The following is a 13,678-nucleotide window of genomic DNA, read 5'->3' as shown; positions in this document are numbered from 1 at the left end:
GTCAACATTTCAACTTGTATTTGGAGAATTTTCAAACTGGAACCTTTAAGAACAATCTGTTACAGTAAGATATGATTTAAAGAAAGGTTGACAGGTTGTAGCAATGCCTCTACAGTACGTGAGGGAAATAGTTGCAGAAACGACTTAAAGGTAGTGGGAGATAGAGAGATAGGCAAGGGGATGTGTCCACTCAAATCAGGCATGTTATTTGTATGCTGTTTGTGACCCTGTTGTGGCTTGATGGGACGAGGACAGTGCCTCACACATGTTCACCAATTTCAGGATGCTGTCAAGTATGAGAATTGGTGTGAACTGTGTGGCTCAAGCATTATAGTGGAGTGAGCTAAAGGCAACCCAAGGCGACCTTTGGTAAGACAGCCATTGAGCTGGTTACCTGCCCCCTGAATAGGTAGATACGGCGACGACATCGCGGGAGAAAACAATACGTTTTCTTTCTCTGTCAAGCCTTTGTAGTGCCTTTTTCTTGGGCACAATACGCTTAATGAAGAATGGGGATCGACGTGGACAGTTAGAGATGTAGAATTGGGTGTTTTAAGATGCCCAGGGGTCACAGACAAATTGAACATGTTAGCAAGTACATGTCGGAGACAACATGGACTCCAGGTATGGATCTCGCCTACAGGCTGTACGCAGTTGGTGTCACGTTAACTGTCATTATGCTAATGAGTCACAGTCTACTGATATACAATGTTAATCCCGAGGCCAAACTTGAAAAAAAGTGAGAACTACTCCAGAAGAAATAATTTGATTTTATTTGGAATGGACATGGAAGGACGGCATGAAGAGTCTGGTGAATCTAAAAGGAAAGTTTATTCATTTCTGAAGGATACATTATGTCTACAAAATGGAGATGATATTCTTTTCGACACTGTCCACAGATTGGGTACAAAGCGTGAACAGGGGGGAACCCGCCTATCATGATGAAGTTCGTCTCCAGAGACGACAAACGTAGCGTCCTCAACAAGGCTAAGGCAGAGCTGAAAGGCAACACAACATTGAGAATATCTGAGGACTTCTCTCCAAAAACAAGACTCAGAAGAAAACAACTCACACCCCACCTCAAACAAGCCAGGGACCAAGGCAAAACAGCATACATCAAAAGCGACTTTCTAGTTATAGTTGATGTTAAGTTCCTGCCGGATAGTTCTGGGGCTCTAGTCAAATTCGCCGGAGATATACAAGGACCACACTCGCTAAGTCATGCTGACCCAAACCACAGTGTTCTGTAGCAGGTTGGCCTTGACCCTGTGACTGATATCGACATTGACATTGACACCCGATCAGAAAGCTCGTGCTCCACGGGTATTCCGGATGCATCACATTCTCTACAACCAATAAGCCTATTGTATTGGAATGTAAACGGCCTATATAGTAAAGTAATCCATCCAGACTTTTGTGACTTTATCTCTAAATATGATATCATATGTTTGACCGAAACCTGGGCCAAAAGTTATGATGACTTTAGTAACTAAATTGCCTGTTATACAGGATTTCAATCAGTTCGCCCTAAGATAAACAACATCGGCCGGTTCAGCGGTGGCGTTGGTATACTTATGGGTGACAGTATTTCATCTTTTTTCCACCGTATACACGAGGAGTGGGTGGACGCCGTGTTTCTTGTTTCCATTCGGCGTATACGGTCAGGCAAAAGGCTTATTCTGGGTTGTGTCTATATAACACCGGAAAAAACTAACAGTAACGATGGGGTTGAGCGATTGGAAAGTTACATTGTGGCAATGAAAAACGAATATCCAGATACTGACTTCATTATTTGTGGCGATTTTAATGGCAGAACTGGCTCTGAATTAGACTATATTGTTGATGATAGTTTTGATTTTCTACCTATGGACGAGGATACATACGAGGAACTAGATGCCCCACCTGTGTACCCAAATCGTAAAAATAAAGATCTTGTTGTAAATAACTATGGAAGAGAATTACTAGACTTATGCAAAACTTTTGGATGGTACCTGTTAAATGGCAGATTCTCAGATGAGGGGGACTATACATATATTGGTCCTACCGGCTGTAGCACACCGGACTACATTGCAGTGTCAGCATCGTTATACCGTTATGTGGGGGACTTCAAGAGTGTTTCTCGGACGGAGTCTGACCATCTCCCACTCACAACCACAATCTCATCCCTGTTCGATGAGGACAGGCCAGCCGATGATAAGTATTTTCATTGTAGTAACATAAATAAATTTAAATGGAAAAATGAAAAATCACAATTATATCTTGATAACCTGCAAAATGCTGATACAAGTGATTTGTTTCCGGACTTCATAAGCAGTCTACATGTCAACACTGACAAAGAATTAAATATACTGCAGCTCATTCTGCAAACCTGTGGGCGAGATATGGAATGTAGACAACCCAAAACCATCAACGCTAAACAACAACCAGAATGGTTTGATCAACAGTGTCAGACTCTTAAACATGAAAAGTATAAACTGCTTAATGTGTTTAGAAAAACAACAACATTTGAGAATCTGAATAGATACAAAGACATTAGATCTCAGTTCAAACAGACTTGTAAAACTAAGAAAGATAGTTATAAACGTTCCATTACTCAAAACATACATGATGCAGCTTGTTCCAGAGACTGCTCAGCATTTTGGAGAAATATACCACAACTCGTGCCATGGAAGAAAGAGTAACGCCATCAACATGGGCTGAATACTTTAAGGACTTGTTAAACCCAACGTTGCCAATAGATGGCAACTTTTCAGAAGATGCCAAATCATATGTTGATAAACATGACTTTAATACATGTGTTGATTGTATCAATGACGATGATATTCTATCATGTGGCTTTACAGATCAGGATGTAATAAATCAGATATCTAAAATGTAACAAATCCCCAGGCGATGATGGTATTCCCGCAGAGTTTTTTTTAAATTTCTGAACATATAATAGTTCCCTATTTAGTATTACTGTTCAACAAGATACTCTCATCCGGCTTGTGGCCAAATTCCTGGTCAACTGGCATTATTATCCCACTACATAAGAAAGGTAGTAGATCTGACCCGAATAATTATAGGGGGATCGCTCTTCTGAATGTAATCAGCAAAAGTTTTGTTTCGGTTCTAAACAAAAGATTGGAGTACTTTTTGCAACTTCGTGAGATAATTGGAGAATATCAGGGTGGATTTTAGACAGATCATTCGACTGTGGACAGTATCTTTATTCTCCAGACAATCATTCAGAAGTATTTAACACGTAAAAATGGGAAGTTATATATTGCATTCATAGATTTTCGCAAGGCCTTTGACATGGTGAATAGGTTTAAATTACTGTGTGTTCTTTTGCAAAATGGGATCCATGGAAATTTTTTCAAGTTGATTAAAAATATGTATACTAATGTCAAGGCAACTGTAACCTATGAGTATGGTAAGAAATTAACTGAATATTTTGATAGCACCTGTGGGGTTCGGCAAGGCTGTGTCCTTAGTCCGGTATTATTTTCTTTATATATTAATGAGCTCGAATTGACCTTAGAAAATAAGTTGGATGACGGTATATTTATCTCCGAAAATATGTTGAATATTATTGCTCTGTTATTTGCAGATGATTTGGTTTTGATAGCTGATACTGTTGTTAGATTACAGCGCCGCCTTGACGCCCTACATATGTATTCCCATAAATGGGGCATGGATATTAATACGGATAAAAGTAAAATAATTGTTCTTAAAATGGGTGGACCCTTGTCCAAACACGAAAAATGGCTCTATAATGGCATTCGAATGGAAACTGTCAATATTTATAAATATCTAGGACTTATGATAACTCCCAAATTGATTTGGACTAGGGCATGTAAAACTTTATATGATCAAGCTAATAAGGCGCTGTGGCCGATCAAGTCATTTATAAGACGATATGATATGTCACTCTCAGAAGGATTTTATATTTTTGATAAAAAGATTGTACCAATTCTAACATATGGTGCTGAGATATGAGGTTTTAAAAAGAGAGAAAGTATTGAAATTGTCCATCGAAAATTTTGCAAATTTTTACTTCAGATTAGTTACAGATCATCTAATGCTGTTGCATATGGGGAATGTGGGAGGGCACCCTTAAGCAATGTGTGTTATGTCAAATGTATTAAATACTGGCTAAGATTATTGAGAATGCATCAAAGTAGATATCCATATCAATGTTATAATTTTTTATTATCTGTTGAATTCAGGAAACGTCCCACATGGGCTCGGCATGTCAGTGATTTGTTATTTTATCTTGGCTTTGGTACAGCTTGGATTTCACAAGATGTCGGTGATACAAAAATGTTTCTATATATGTTTACTGAAAGAATTAACAACTGCTCTATGCAAGAGTGGCATTTGTCCCTAGATGTTCCTTTGCTGTCCTTCTATAAGTCCCATAAATCTCTGTTGACCTGTGAAAAATATTTATCATTGAACATAAGTAATGAGTGCAAGCGTCTGTTCACATTATTTAGATCAGGGTGTAATGCACTAGGTATCAAATATGTTAGAAGAGGTACCGCCTCCTGCAATGATGATATTGTATTATGTAAACACTGTAAAAGTATTGAGGATGAAATCCATATTGTCTATATTTGTAAACGCTATGAGGATATGCGTCGGCGTTACATTCCGAAAACGGTCCATGGATATTATTATTCACTCCGCAGCACATGTACATCATCCGACAATAACATCATAAATAATTTTGTCAAGTTCTTAGAACATGTTTATTCTGCTCCTGTTAGCGTTGTTGTATGAAAATGGTAACCAAAATCACTATTGTACCACGTTGTACGATGGGTCGTATGGCCTTTAAACAAAATAAACCCTTCTTCTTCTTCTTCTTCATTCAACCGGGAGGTAGAGAAGCCGGTCCGTAGAATAGATTGGTCCACACCTCTTACATTTCTCTATCCTCTTTGTTGCTGGATTGTACTAGACAACAGCTTTGATCTTCCAATGTTTTGATACAGTTTATAATATCCATTCATTGTTATTATGTTGGAGATGGTTTGACAGTGGTTAAAGGTGTCAGACTTTGCTGTGACGAGTTGTGTCCCTTGGGATCTGAGAATCATGGGTTTGTCCCCTTATCAACCCATAGCTGTGAATAGCTGCAACATTGCTCAACATTAAACAATATTCACGCACTGGCTGTGTTGACCCAGCAGGATTCCTAGTTACAATTTGTCCCAAGCATGTTCATTGGAAGAGGTGACTTAATGGATGCTCAAACTCCATTGTCTTCTTGTTGGCGTGTCAGTGTACCCCAAGGTCACGGACCATGCTGATAATATCAGTCAGTGGATTGTCTGGTCCAGAATTAAGTTTTCCTTTGCCGTTGGCATATGTGTTAAACAACAAACACATTCCTCATGAAAACGTGTATCGTGCACGTCCTGGTGGTCTTGTGCATAGAGCCCAGGTCACAATTCAGTTAAAGTAAAGCAATGTTGGTCACAGAGAATTCTTGGATAGGTCACCATGCTTGGCATCTTGACTCCCGAAAGTTTTCAGGACTTCAGTCCTGCTCCACAACAATCCACATGTGACACAATTGTGGTGTCACGTTCGGCAAGTGAGTTTGTTTATAATTGCCTCTGCTCACCAAACGGAAAATGGGTACCCGGTGGTATAAGTGATGTGACTATTAACCTTCTAGCGCCTCACAGGCAGGTTGGGTTAACTGGGCTAATAATGTCCATTATGCTGTATGTGTTTAGAATATGTCCGTGCAGCGTGGAGTTTAGCGATATGTAAATGGCCTTATTATGTCTTTGGTAACTCAAATTAAGCTGTGTGTGACATAAAAAATGGCTCCATTTAATCAGATCAGTTTTAAATGATTCCTGAAAGTGATGGCATCTCTTTATCAATACATCAGTGAACATCCGGGATAGAATTGATCTTCAGTAACCCACGGCTATCTCAAGAGGCGACTAACGGGATCGGGTGGTCAGGCTCGCTGACTTGGTTGACACATGTCATCGTGTCTGAATTGTGTAAATCGATGCTCATGATGTTGATCACTTGATTGTCACTCACTCACTTACTCTATCACTACAGTTGTTGTGTGCAACTATATTTCTGAGCTGTTGTGGGTGTTTAGTTAGCATGTGTCAGTTCAGCGCATCCTCAGTTGTGTACAACTGCATAAAGGTGAGCTACTGTACTCTGGTACTCAGTATTAACATACTATCTTCCTGCCAACTCTTTCTGTTTTTTGCAAAGAGAACATCGAAGAACATTGAAATGTTCTTATTCGACCAATGGTTTATGACATTAAAATCTGTAAACTGACTTGAAACAAAATTCGTGTTCATTCCCTGATTTTTAAAATCAAAACGTTATTTCTTGCCAGGGATATGATGAGTGCTACCACTGCCACCGTCCAGGACACTGGGCCCGAGATTGTCCTGATGACAGGTCCTTCGGACCACGGAGGTCAAGTAGAAGCAGTCGATACAGGTCACCGTCACCAAGGAGGAGAAGGGGGAGGTAACTCCAGACATTGTCTGTTGTGTTATGTCATTGACAATGCAGTGATAGAGCCATAATATTCAAGCTGGAATATGCATAGTGTCTTATGTTTATTTATGGTTCGATGTAAACATAGTTTATGTAATACATGTAATAAATGCCACTGGAATGTGTAAATTTAGAATGATTTATTCTAGTTTTGTTTTACTGAAGGATTAATGTTGGAATCTCATATTAAATATTTTTTGGTTATTTTATTATAAAAAAATGAGTTGAAAAGCTTGAAAACAATTAAAATTAAAGGGCTGCTGGTAAAGAAAATGCAAATTCTCCAATTTCATATCTGCCAGTTAAATTTTATTGACATTTCTCTATGATAGCGGAATCAAAAAATCCATCTGTGACAGGATTCATCTGTGACAGGATTGGGCTTGTGCGAGTGTCCTTGTTTTTGTGTTGGTATGCCATTGGGAATAGGCCCAAATATCCTCTTTGTGTAGAATATGCTGTGGTTGATATTTTGGGTTTTATACCAGTAGTGGTATGGCTGGAGTCTGAGTTGCTAGGACTCTGTTGTGTCACTTATCAGTGTTATGATACTACCAGTAGTGCTAAGAATCCCCTTTTAAGATGCAGGTAAGAATTAGTTTTCCACCAGATCTGAGTATTCAAGCTTTTAGAGGGTGAACTGACTCAAGTTTTTCTCCTTCCAGCTACCGATCCAGATCTAGATCCCGATCTCGAAGAAGTCGGAGTCGAGACAGGAGGAAGAGGAGTCGAAGTCGCAGCCGAAGCCGTGACAGACGCAGTAAACGTAGTCGCCGGAGCAGCAGTAGCAGAAGTCGTAGCAGGGACAAGAAGAGGAGAGCATCACGGAGTCGTTCTCGAAGCAGGTGAGGAATCTTCCTTTCTGTGTGTTCATCACAAGGACTCTGTATCATACTGGGGAAGTGGGGTAGCCTAGTGGTTAAGGGCTTCGCTCGTCATGCCGAAGACCCGGGTTCGATTCCCCACATGGGCACAATGTGTGATGCCCATTTCTGTTGTCCCCCGCCATGATATTGCTGGAATATTGCTAAAACGGCGTAAAACTAAACTCACTCACTCTGTATCAGACATCATGAGGCTTCTGAGTTAGAATGTGTCTCATGCCAGAGCTCAAAATAAGATTTAGCTCATGTGGGTACTGTACCCACTGTACTTTTTGGGAGTGGGTATTATGCATGTTGAGTGGGTACTTCATTTTCCGCTACCCACTGCTTTCAAATATGTTTGTATTTCAGTCATTTTACTCACCTAAGTATGATGTCATTGAGTAAGTTTACTAAGCAAGTATGTTCTACCTTATGTCATACCTAATCAAAACCAACTTAAATATAATGGAAATGATTTCATTAAAAATCCCTCATCCTATACTGACAGTACAACACTAGTCCTATACTAACAGTTCAACTTGATAGCAATCGATGTCCTTTTCCTTACGCAAGCGATTTTTATAAATATATTCGGTACGCATTTGTTTTAAACATTTTGCGTATCTAACATTTTAAATGCGCAATTGGTACGCAACAATTATTTTTCAGTGCGTAATTGGACATTTTCTAAGCGTATTATACCCGGATACGCAGCTTATCAGGGCCTCTGCTGTCATATAACCTGCTGGTTTTGTAAGAGGCATCTTATACATAGCAGAGTTGTTCTGCTTTTTCTTTATGACATTGCTTGATGCCCTAGAGGGGAAATCAAGTTTCCTCAGTTGTGGCGGGCTTTTTAAAATATACTGAACAGCAAAAGAAACGCAAGATTCGAAAAAATGAAAGCTCATGAAGGTAAGCGTTCATGTTTATGGAACGTTCATGGTAAAGTGACGTAATGATCACAGATGAGAGGATGTCATGCAATTTGACGTCCATATGAACCATTCGCACAAACACACCAACAGTGCAGCAAAACCATAATTTTAGCACGTGCATCGACAGTTCTGGATGAAAGGCATGCATTTCACTCTGAGGTATCCTTTTTTAAGGTTTGTGTAAAAAAACAGTTCAGTATTGACGCTGGGTGGTGTACACGCCACACAAACGATGCCTAGACTAACGACTGAGCAGAGGGGAATGGCCATTGGAAAGTTGCACGGAGGTTGCTCTGAAAACGCTGTAGCTAGACAATTGAGCTGTCATCTTACCACCATTACACGACTTGCTCAACGTCATCAGCAAACCGGGGTTGCTGCTGATCATCCCCGTACCGGACGGCAACGAGTGACAACTCATGCGCAAGATCGGTTCATCCGGGTCACCTCATCTAAGGAACCGAACTCAAGCAGCAACAGTAACAGCATCCTTAGTTCTTCGGTCAAGGGGAGCAGTGCCAAGCGATTCGATTAGGTGTCGTCTTCGGGCTGCTAGAATCCACTGCCAAAGGCCATATGTGTGGCCAATTTTGGCACGTCAACGCCAGTGACTTTTTGCAGCCCTCACACAGCAAGGGTGTCGATGGATTGTCTGGCTCAGAACAACATTAACGTTTTTTCCATGGTCGTCTCTTTCCCCGGAAATGGCTCCAATTGAACATTCACAAAATTGGACGGAGGATTGCTGCAGGTAGACAACCACTCACACTTCCGCAATTGGTATAGAGATTGGTGTTTGAGCGGAACCAATAGCCTCAGGCATTCTTTAAGACTCTAGTGAACTCAACGTTGAACGGCCTGTGTGCAAACTCAAGGTGGCTATACGCCAGACTTACATTTCGTTTGCTGTTAAGTATATATTTAATGTATAACCTTATGATGTTCAGGTATCAGGAAGTATTTGGCTCGCTCACAGTTTCCGTAAAGATGCCAAGTTAAAACATTGTTCTTGTATTGGTGTACGATGTAAAGCAGTGAAATCATTTGTTTGTAATGCATAACAGATTTTCCGAAGACTTTTAAAGCGGCCTTCACACGGCAAATGTTATCAAACTCGAGTTTGAGAGTGTGAACATTCCAACAACTCGCCACCAACACCAGTTTCAGAGTTGTCAAACTGTTGTTGAGAAGTAGGATCGGTCTCTATTCTCACCAACTTTTCCATCCAACTTTCGGTGTTGTCAAACTCGAGTGTGACGTGTGAAGTGTTGTCAAACTCGTGTTGTTTAGAAACAACCAATCACAGTGAACGCAATTGTCACGTGACCTCACCGATAGAATCATGGCGCTCAAATGACACGAAAGTTTGACATGTGTTTGACGTGTGAAAACGCAACTTAGACAACTTTTGAAATTTCAACATGTGTTGTCAAATTTTAGTTTGGCGTGTGAAGGCCGCTTAACAGTGTCTGTTTTTCAAACCACATCCATATTTTCTATTTTACACCATTGGATAGGAAATGTAATATTCTACACCTCAATGTAATTATTACAGCCGTATGTAGATCCAGTATCTTTGTAAAGATGTACGTTAAAAACACCCTCAGCATCCAGGGGTTGATAGTCTTGGGTTGGGGAAGTAGCATAGATTGTCAGGAAGGTCTTGTCTTGTGTGTATCTGTCATTTTGGCTGTAGTTTCCACTATTTGGACAGAGACAAGGTAATGCTGACAGCATGATTAGGTATGGTCCATTTCTGTTTCCAGGTCTGAAAAGAAATCGGTTAGCAAGTCTAAAAGTCGCTCTAAATCCAAAAGTCGTTCAAAAAGTAAATCTGTTGAACAAACAAATGGTGAGCAAGATGATCGGGGTGAGTCTGATGCCTCAAGAGCCTCATCCCCTGCAAGAAGCGAAAAAGAAAGGAGTGGTTCTCCAAGTCCTGCTGATGACTGAGTATCCCCAAGTCCATGCCCTGCATTGTCCCAACAATTCCGCTTTGAGGGGAACCGACATCCTTGAAGGAAGTAGAGATTTTCTACTAGTCATGACAGTCAGCATGAGTTATTTGTATTTCTTTTGACATGATGCCATCCATTTCCAAACCTTTCTATTTGTTTTACCATACAATGTATTTTTGCATCAAAGATAACTGAGAACTATCATGTTTTATTTCTTTACCTTAGATGTACTAGAATTTGTGAAAACATTTATCACCAGAACAGCATTAATTCCAACAAAAAAGGATTTTAATGAGGTGCTTTTTGAATTAATGTTGTTTTCATGTTGTGGTGCTTGTGGAATTCACAAAGGTCGTTTTCGACAGTGAAGGCTTACAGTGGTTAGTTGTAAGCCCAGGGCAGATAAGATCTAGTTAGCATGTTGAACATGATAGAATGAGTAGACAATAATTCGTTTTATCCTATTTATGATTGTGTATAGCGTAATAAGAGAGCTATTGATCTGTGGGGTTGTTTTGTTGTGAGGGTGTTCTTTAGGAGGGTTGGGGGGTGTTGGCTACTTTGATATCAGGTGTAATTAGTCCTTCTATTGAACAAACTAATATCAACACTTCACTGTGAACATCTCTGAAAAATGTGGATTGTTGAAGAAGGAACAAAACAATCTATCTGTATCCACCCATGATGGCAGTTTAGCGCCAACATAGAAAATAATATTCTTGTTAAAACATTTGGCAATCAATTCCCCCTACGTATCTTAAGTAAGATGTTTCACCTTGTTGAAGAATCTGAAAACATCCTAGGATTTCCATGTTAGTGCCCTTCACACTGGTTCCAGCTTGATATGTTCAGATATCAAGTTTGTCAACCTTGTTTTGTCTGCGTCACATCTGCACATCAGTTTCAGCAAAGTGTTCAGCATCTGTACCTGGTGCCTTTCTGGATCCATTGAGACATACACTCAGTGAAGTACTGTTCAAGGTAGCATTATATCAATCTCCATGGTGTCCTATTGCACAGACTGATGCCTGTGATATCAATCACAGGATTGTCTGGTCCAGATTCTATTATGTACAGACGGCCATCATATGGCAGGAATATTGCTGAGGACAGCGTAAACAACAAATTAAATCTCCGGGAGACAATTCTAAGATACATCGTGATTGGTAATAACTGTCATCACTGTCGTTTTGGGTTTTCTCAACATGTACTTCATTTGAGCTTCATAGTGGCATTTGGCACATGATGAACTTTGACTGGTTGCGGAGTTTTACATGTTGCGTGTTATGTAAATTTGGTCACATGATGCATCACAGCATTGTATGTTTGAATATTATTACACAGGACTGTGTTACAACATTGTGTCCCGACAGATCACCTTGCATAAACCGTTAGTCATGTCTCGTGTTATTGCATTGAATAAAGTCTTGAAACATTGTTAGCATCCTCTATATCTCCCAAATCATACATCTTTTATTTCCGTAAACCTACACTAACTCTGAATCCATTCTGTGGTTCTTATGAGGACAAATTACCATAACTTGATGTCCTTTTGCTATTTTTACCTCTTACATGCCCAACACAATGTGACTTACAAACCAGCCTCAATGTTGGGTTGACAGTATTAACATGGAGGCCAGTCCCTTTGATTTCGAAGTTCTTGAGAAATTCAGTATTGAAAAACTGGATGTCTTACTGTCAAATAATAACAGTTGGTGGCTTTGGTTTCTAGGTGATGGTTTCTCTGTTCTTAATGTCAAGGTTAAATTGGTTGCTAAAATGGCAATGAAAACCGAGGGTGGGTAACAGGGACAATGGGAATGGCTCAAGAGGTTTAGTGTAGGATTACTGAAAGCCCTTGGTGATAAAGAGGATGCATTATAGATGTTCTGTGCATTCAGTCATGTTTAAGTCAACATGTCCGATGACTTGGATAATGTGTTGTGACAAAACGTCATGCTTTACGTCAGTTTGTGACATGACACTTTTGTGTGTGATGTAACGCTATTTCCATGGTTTTGACATAAATTACGATCTTGTGAAATGTCTTGCTTTACGTCATGTTGTGACATGATACTTTTGTGTGTGATGTAACGCTACTTCCATGGTTTTGACATAAATTACGATCTTGTGAAATGTCTTGCTTTACGTCATGTTGTGACATGACACTTTAGTGTGTTATGTAACGCTACTTCCACGGTTTTGACATAAGTTGCGATCTTAGAAAATGTCATACATTGTGTCATGATACTCAAAACCTTTTCCAGTGTCATGACGTTGATCTAATGTGCTCAAACTGACGTACTTGTATATTTACCATTGTCTGTTAACACGTGTGCTTATTGGTAATATGTCTGAGTTCTAGACATGCAGGTCGCTTAATTAAACTAATTGTTTTGTCAAGTTGAACACGTCAAACCAGGAAGAAGGCATTGATTTAGGGCCGGGAAATGTCAAATGATTTGTCTCACTTCAATTTTGCTGTGGATGTTCACAAGTTGTAATGTGTGTTTTCATTTGTATCACTAACTCTGGATCTCCACAGTTTTCTGTTTGTAGTCTGGCAGTGATGGGTGACCCTTTTCCTCCATTGTCAAATGTGGTAGATGACCCAATAATTTGCTAGAAGTAACCGGTTCATTTTCTCTGTTTTGACAGATAACAGAACACTTATCATCTACCACTAAATCTGATAGAAAATCGGCAATATCAGACCACATCATCAACTGCCCCAATCACAACATAATTTGGGACAATGTGGACATATTATCCAAAATCCACCAGGACTTCACCTAAAAGAAACTTGCAGAAGCAGTTCAAATCCGGAGACACAAGCCCTCAATCAACAGAGACCAGGGATATCTAATCCCTTCTGCATACAATGATCTCATAAAAACAACAGATTAGAGCACCTCAACCATCATTGTTAATTAATCTCATCAGCATGTATATTTTGTTTTTTACCTCCACCACCATGGGCTTCCTATTGTCGATACATTATTGCCACCGTGCCTTGTTGTTATTGTTAATCCCCTTCATTCAGTCCTACATGTCGTTATTACTTAATCCCTGTTCATGTATATAAGTCTGTTCTGTGCTGTAGTACTTCACTCTTGCTTGACAACGGTATAAGAATCCATACCGAAACGTCGCATCATATATAATAAAGTAGTTGTTATCCATAAACTTTCTTACTTTCTTATCAAAAGAAGGTGCTTATTTCACCTAACTGATATTTTATCATCAATGCTTGTCAGTAAGTTTTATTATGAGATTGCTGGAATAAAAGCCAACAAAAGAAGTTTGTCTCTGTTTTGTTTTCAATTTGTAAGGTGTTACTTGATGAACCAGTAACTTGGAACTGTCAGGATTTTAAAGA

The 13,678-nt window shown here is 39.6% G+C and overlaps 1 long non-coding RNA gene across 1 annotated transcript in view; it reads left to right on the top strand.

The window, feature by feature from the left end:
- Positions 1–12,337, top strand: part of LOC124270360 — a 35,921-nt gene extending 23,584 nt beyond the window's left edge. Inside the window, exon 2 of the long non-coding RNA XR_006896740.1 lies at positions 12,061–12,337. This is a non-coding gene — a long non-coding RNA (uncharacterized LOC124270360). The remainder of the gene's footprint in view (positions 1–12,060) is intronic.
- The last annotated feature ends 1,341 nt before the right edge of the window (positions 12,338–13,678 follow it).

Source organism: Haliotis rubra, unplaced genomic scaffold (genome assembly GCF_003918875.1).
Source record: "Haliotis rubra isolate DU_JTF1 unplaced genomic scaffold, ASM391887v1 Scf151, whole genome shotgun sequence".
NCBI lineage: Eukaryota > Metazoa > Mollusca > Gastropoda > Lepetellida > Haliotidae > Haliotis > Haliotis rubra.
This window is presented reverse-complemented; position numbering and strand designations above follow the sequence as displayed.